This window comes from Zingiber officinale, chromosome 5B (genome assembly GCF_018446385.1).
Source record: "Zingiber officinale cultivar Zhangliang chromosome 5B, Zo_v1.1, whole genome shotgun sequence".
NCBI classification, from domain to species: Eukaryota; Viridiplantae; Streptophyta; class Magnoliopsida; order Zingiberales; family Zingiberaceae; genus Zingiber; species Zingiber officinale.
The window spans coordinates 28,530,425-28,538,054 of record NC_055995.1 but is presented as its reverse complement, the minus strand read 5'-3'; the positions used below and the strand labels follow the sequence as shown (position 1 = coordinate 28,538,054).

General features: G+C 36.8%; 1 long non-coding RNA gene across 1 annotated transcript; it reads right to left on the bottom strand.

Annotated features, from left to right (window-relative positions):
* Positions 1 to 5,414: 5,414 nt before the first annotated feature.
* On the bottom strand, positions 5,415 to 6,971 carry LOC121984291. The gene is made up of 3 exons (XR_006112836.1): positions 6,618 to 6,971; positions 6,424 to 6,515; positions 5,415 to 5,963 (listed from the first exon to the last, which is right to left on the bottom strand). It is a non-coding gene; the product is annotated as an uncharacterized LOC121984291 (long non-coding RNA).
* Positions 6,972 to 7,630: the final 659 nt, after the last annotated feature.

Sequence of the window (7,630 nt, the reverse complement as noted above, 5' to 3'; positions counted from 1 at the left end):
AATACCTGAGGCGCCTTCCATGCGAAGGAAGGTTCCTTGAGTTGGGCGATTGAAGACGCCTTGGAGAGGCTTGAAGGCGCCTTCAGTCTGATGAGGCAGAAGGCTTTGTCGATGATAAGAGCCAATTTTTGGGGGATAAAAATTAGAGTTGAAGGAGTCTTTAGTGGTGTTGAAGGTGCCTTCCATCCCCTTTAAAAGAGATACTCGACCAAGGCTTCAAATACACTTCTTCTATGAGCTTCTACGCAATTGTGCGACATTCCAACTGCTCTGACTTTGTGCTGTTGTTCTGCTACGATGATGTTGCGTTCGACTACTGCTGAGAAGCCATCCAACACCGAGCTCAATATGTTAAATCTACAAGTGTTGGGTAACAGAGTTTCTTTGTGTACTTAATTACTGCATTAAGGAAAGTGTAGCTTGTTACACTTATCCTATCCTTTTTATTATACTCGATCCCCTCTTCCAATGGTTCTAGAAGAGGTCATTTGTGGATTATCCGTTGATAGATCTGCGGGACCTGAGTCTTGGTGTAGGAGTCGTCGAAGGCTTTTAATCAAGTAACTCCTCGCGTACTGTGGATTATCCTATCCTTTTTATTATACTCGATCCCCTCTTCCAATGGTTCTAGAAGAGGTCATTTGTGGATTATCCGTTGATAGATCTGCGGGACCTGAGTCTTGGTGTAGGAGTCGTCGAAGGCTTTTAATCAAGTAACTCCTCGCGTACTGTGCTTTTTTGATTTATAGCTTTCTTAAGTTTTTCTAATGCGTACTCATTTTTAAAGCTGAAAAAGATAGATTTTAAAAGATATCCAATATTACCACAAGTCTAAAATCATTTAAACTCAATATGTCTACATATATATTAGTGCATTTCATCTTCATGTATCTTCATTCATGGTTCACTACCTTTAAGATTTTTTTATAATACTCAAAAGAAAAAGTGGACATTAAATGAGCTTATAGCTCAGTGCGTGCAAGAGGAGGAGAGATTGAGACATGAGACACCTGAAAGTACTCACTTAACATCTGGTTCCCAAGGTTCGGGTAAGAAGAGTAAGAGGATCAATAAAGGAAAAGGAAAGTAAACTGTAGATTCTGGGGTTTTTGGCTATAACGAGCAAAATAAATAGGATAAGGAGTCCACTTATTTCTTCTGCAAGAAGAAAGATTATATGAAAAAAGACTGCCCCAAATACGTTAGTTGGTGTGTATAGAAAGATATACTTCTCAACTTTATTAGTTCAGAAGTCAATTTTGCAATTGTATCCACTGACACTTGGTGGATAGATATCGGTGCTACTACTCATATAAGTGTCACTCTGAAAGATTATCTTAGGAGTTAATTTCTACTTAATGGTGAAAGATATATCTATACAGGGAATGGAAATAAAACTAAAGTAAAGTTGATTGGGATTGTTAGACTTTGTTTATGAATTAATGTCTTTCTGAATTTAGAAAATACGTTTATTATACAATTTTTTTGACAATTTAATTTTAATTTCTTGTTTGGACAAATTAAGATATTTTTGTTCATTTAGAAATGTACTATTTAGTATTTTCTTAAATTCAGTGTTGGTTGACAATGGTTCATTTGTTGATAATCTTTATAAATTAAAGATCATAACTTTTACATTTAATAATGTGATTATTCATAGTATAAGTATAGAACACAAATTGACTGACAAGAATTCGTCTATGTTGTGGCATAGTTAGGACATATATCCAGACAACGTCTAGAAAGGTTAATATCACATAAAATTCTCAATTCCCTTGACATGTCAAGCTTTGATGTCTGCATAGAGTATGTTAAAGGGAAGACAACTAACAAAATAAATAAGGGAACAAGTTAATGCAGTGATGTTTTGGAGCTGATACATATACATGTTTGTGGATCATTTCATAAGACATCTTGGAATGATCAAACATATTTTATTAACTTCATAGACGATTACTCTCGATTCAGCAATATGTACCTTATTCATGGGAAGTAACAATCTTTGAACATGTTCAAAATTTTCAAAACTAAAGTTGAAAATTAACTAGGTAAGAAAATTAAAGTCGGTTGATTCGACCGTGGAGGTGAATATTATGATCGATATATAGATCAGGTAAACAACGTTCATGACATTTTTGAACTATCTTGTTGAGTGTTGAATTATGCCTCAATATATCATGTCTATTATATTCAATTAGAATGGTGTAGCTAAGAGACACAATTATAACAAAAAAGACATGGTTAGAAGTATGATGTCATTCACTTCTCTATCGAAGTCTTTATCGGGTGAGACTATCATACCCTAGAGGAGTCCCTGCTCGACAAACGGACAACATCTCCCCTGTAACTGTGACAATATGAATCATATATACATTACCACACGACTACTCACAAGCTATAATCAACTGCCCACATAGATGGAACATACACAATCACAGTTATATACACAGTCCACTTGGTTGGAACAAAATAATCACAAATACGCAGTTGTATAATAAACAACCCACACGGCTGCACTAAAAATATAGCGGAAAATGAAATGATGAACCCATAAACTAAAATGACACACTGCTAACTGGCTAGGCTTAACACAACAACCATCAGAAACATCAAAAGTAGCTACAAGGCCAAACACCAAGTTCACGACAACATTATTACAATTCCAAGTATATAAATCCAAAGAAAAACTATAAAAACATAAAGCAAAATAAGAGTGAAGTAAAGACTATCTTCTGATGTGATATGAGACCGACAGACAGGATACTCCAAGCAACTCCAAAATCATTACCTACTTTCTGAGGAAAAACACAACACAGAAATGCGGTGGTGAGTACGGGTCACTCAGCGGGTAATAGATAAGATAATGCATGGTTTATATAAAATAAGGAGATCAAAGTATACAGTCTCGGTAGGGAAATAAGAACATGCTCATACTAACATAATCCATGCATCTAACTATAACTATATAATGAATACACATATCCAATATGAATCTAACGCATAAGGTCAAGATCGAAAATGACATAATAAATGCACATACCCAATCTGGAATCAACACATATGGTATAAAGATCAGCAAACTCACCAGTGATCAGCAACAGATCTGCTCGTAACACCTGAGCAATGTAACCGACAGCATATACATGTATAATAAATGACATGTACGAAGTATGACAACCATATGCAACAATCATAGTTCAAACAAGTGCAACGTTTCACAATCACAGTAGACAGTATCTACTAGACATGTATGCAAATATGCAAATGCACCGCATATCATATGCAAATGCACATGCATGCCACATGGTCACCCCCACCACTTCTCAAGACACTAAGACCCTTGTATGGCCGAGAGACTTGGGTCCATGACAACTATACTACCCTCCAATCACTATATAGAGGCCGAGGTAGATAGTTCACTAAGTAGTTATCTAACTATATATAACATCAGGTCCCTGACTGCTCACAATGCCGAATATCCCTCCAACCACTGAGTGGCCAGGTGGTACGATAGGACTAGCTCCAGTCCTAGCTACCACTCTCTCACAGTGGCTAGATGACAACTATCAATGACTGACAACCCGCTCAACCACAAGGGAGACATTTAATTGTCAGCATGTAGTGCAAATGGTGGGCATGATGTAATAATCATAATACAGACACAATTATCATCAATACACAACACAATCAACTTAAATACCCCCAGGGCACGATTCAATGAACACCTATAACTATAGGTACGAGTATGTCCAATAGGTGTCCACCAAATATCCTAAACAGTAAGTAGCCATACCTCACATGTTCACACTTACACGCGTGCAATCTATTGTTGGTAAGTCCTAGGAAAACGTGCTGGTTCCACTATACAAAAATTTTGTACAAGTGTCGAACCTTTCCTTAAATAACCTATTGTGTTCTTTAGAAGTTAAATTAGGAATCGCAGATGGAACTTAACATCATTGATTCCAAATTTAACTTATCTGTTCTTAATGGTTTAGATTTGGATCACAAGCGGAACTTAACACTATTGATCTAAATCCACCTATGTTATTAATTCCATTAAATATTAATTTTCAAAATTAGCTTCCAGGACTGCATGGCGAGACACATGACCTTCTTGGATATGGGAGCAACCACCACCGCCTAGACAAAGCCTTTTAAGGAAAGCTAATATTTAATTTCCTTAAATAACTCTAGGTTAACCAAAAAGAACAATCGAATCATAAATTCGAAAAATAAAGAAAACACAAACTCGAAAAACTAATTCAAAAAACTAGATCTAATGCCTTTTGTGTTTGGAATTCTTACAAAAAGAAATAACTAGCATGATGCGGAAAATAATTGCTAATTTTACATTCTCTTTGTATGCTAATGACCTCGAGATCTTCTGCTGTATTCCTCGCCTCGCCTTGGACGTCGTGTGGGTGACGATCTTCCAAGATGAACACCACCTAAAAGCTTTCTTCTTCTTCCTCTAAAATCCGGCCACCACCACCACCAAGGAGAAGAGAGCAAAAGGGAAAAGAAGAAGGGAGAGGGAGGGCCGACCACCAAGAGAAACTCCTTTAAGAGAATAAGAATGGTCTCATGAGGCTACGACAGGGACCTAGAGGAGAAATTGGTTTTGGCCTTCCGATGAGTTTGAGTATCCCATGTTCGCCCCGAACACACAACTCAAATTCAACAACAATAACTCATTCCACTAGAGAGTTATTGTTGCACTACCGCACCAATCCCAAATTACATTATGGACTCCTTCTTACCATGAGTGTGTTAGTCTCTCTGAGTTTAAGATAACGAATGCCCACTAATTAAGTAAGTTACTGACAACTCACTTAATTAATATCTAGCTCCAAGAGTAGTATCACTCAACTTCATTGTCATGTTGGACTAAGTCCACCTGCAGGGTTTAACATGACAATCCTTATGAGCTCCTATTGGGGACATTCTCAACCTAGATAACTAGGACACAGTTTCCTTCTATAATCAACAACACATACTATAAGTAATATCATTTTCCAACTTATCGGGCCTATTGATTTATCAAGCTAAATCTCACCCTTTGATAAGTTAAAGAAATAAATACTAAATATATGTGCTTGTTATTATATTAGGATTAAGACCACACACTTCCATAATAACTAAGGTCTAGTTCTTTTATTAAGTCAGTATAAAAAGAACTTACCTAAAATGGTCATACTCAATACACTTAGAGTGTACTAGTGTAATTTATTAGTCAAGATAAACTAATACCTAATTACACTACGACTATTCCAATGGTTTGTTCCTTTCCATCTTAGTCGTGAGCAACTGTTTATAATTTATAAAGAGCTGATAACATGATTTTCTGTGTGTGACACCACACACCATGTTATTTACTTTATAAATTAATTGAACAACTATATTCAACAAATAAATATAGACATTTGACCAATGTGATTCTATTATTTCAAAAATAAATGTTTACAAAAGCTAGGCTTTTAGTATACACTCTAACACCTATAACATAGGTATAATCAACAATATACCTCCAATAACCACACTGGACATGTGTACACACACAATATACGAATGGACAATCAACCAGGTGACTCCTACAACACATACCAATCATGTGTACACTCAACACCAAATGCATAATCAGCAATGTTAACTTAGTTATCAAGACATCCCCTACAATATATACTCTACATGTGTATGCATAACTAAGTATAGATATCCAAAAGTCAAGACTGTATGTAAAATAAATAGATCATCTCAAAGGTCAAGCATAAGTATCAAGCAAGATTGCAACAAACGTACAAATTTAAGGTAAAGCAACCTAATCCATCAATCAAAAACAACCATGCACTAAGTTCAAAGAACTAAAGAGACCAAGAAAGAAATACCCGCCTTAATATAGCTCATAGCTGAAAGAACCCCCATGCCAAGTTGTCCATCTCAAAAGAAATCCGATCAAGGTCCTACATCACATATGTAATTTATCTGATTACATATGTTACTACTAGCTAATCTACATTCAAAAATAAATAGCTAATCCAAAATCATTAATTTTCATTCTAATGATCAATATCAGATCTATTTCCCACCCTAAACACAGTAACCAGTTAAAACACCTAATCTGCTATCAATATGGTTTTAGCAATCCATCCACATGCTTCTATTTGCTCCAAGCAAGACATAATTCAATAACCCATTGGCGATCCTGATAGGATAGATCAACAATAGGAAATCCAGGGGAAAAATCACTGATAAAAGCTCACTCTGATATGCAGACAATGATCAGATGCCTAAACCTCAACAAGACATTGCTCTATTGATACCAAACTTGACGGTAAATCATCCACTTCCTATGATCAATCCAGATCCTATTCACAGAGCAATTAGGTATATAAAATCTTGGCAATCAGAAACAAATCTTACCCTAGTCGACCACCTCCTCCCCAAATTAGATCTCTAACAATAGAATGCACCGAAGATACCAGTGATATGCTCAGCGAGATTCCAACAACACACTGTTTGGATGCCTCCCATTAGTCCCGATCGGAGAAGAATATTACAATGAGAACTAAATAGGTAAAATCTATGAATTCTTAAGGTTTTCAAACGAAGTGTACCTCGGTTGATCGTCTCCCAGTGATGGCGCTCGATCCGGACTCTACTTGTGGTGGTACGATTCACTACCCTAAGAATGAATCGATGAGAAGGGCACCGCTGGTGGATCTACTGGGGGCGACACAAGTAGTGAAGGTGATGGTGCCCCAAGGTGCAGAGCAACCGATAATCAGACTCAAGACATCGCTGGAAATAGGTGGTAGCTCCACTAGTGGTGAGCTAGATGACGCCGACGCTATCCAGATCTGGCAGTGACACACCAGATGACGCAGTGAGGGAGAGGTCGGGAATGGAGAAAGAGCACTGTCAGCGATGAATCGCTCGCGTGAGAGGGGAGAAGGAAGGAGGATCGGATTTGGCTCACGTGAGGGATGAGAGCTAGCCCTTTATAATCAGCTACCTAGGGTTAACACAGTTAAATCCTAAGTTAACTCCTTAATTAACTCCCAACTTAAATGAGTATTCCAAATAGGCTCCCCTAGATCCATTCGCTTCATCCCCTTAAACACTTCATATAAAATCCATTTAAATCCCAAATATTTTATAAAAATTCTCAAAAAATCCATTACATTTTTTTCTCTAATAACTCTTATTATTTGATTATTATTTATTACCATATCTCACAGAAGCACTCAAGACTACAATTTACTTACTTTATAGAGTACCTACTAAGGTAGTAACTAAAACTTCATTCAAGATGTGGATGGATAGACAACTTATCATTGGGCATTTACACGTTTAGGGTTATCCAGCTAAGGTTAGACCTTATAGACCTAATGAAAGGAAATTGGACTCGGGAACAATTAGCTACAATTTTGTAGGTTGCTCTGAGAAATCAAGGAGGTATTAATTTTATAATCTCTCTTAAAGATCCTTCTTCAAAATGGAAAACATCAAATTCATTGAGAATGGTGGGAGCAATAAGGTGAGGAAAGCATCATTTAAAGAAAGCATTAGCGATCCTTCTATGGTCACTACTAGTGCAATCAGTAGCTATGTGGTTATCATACTGCAC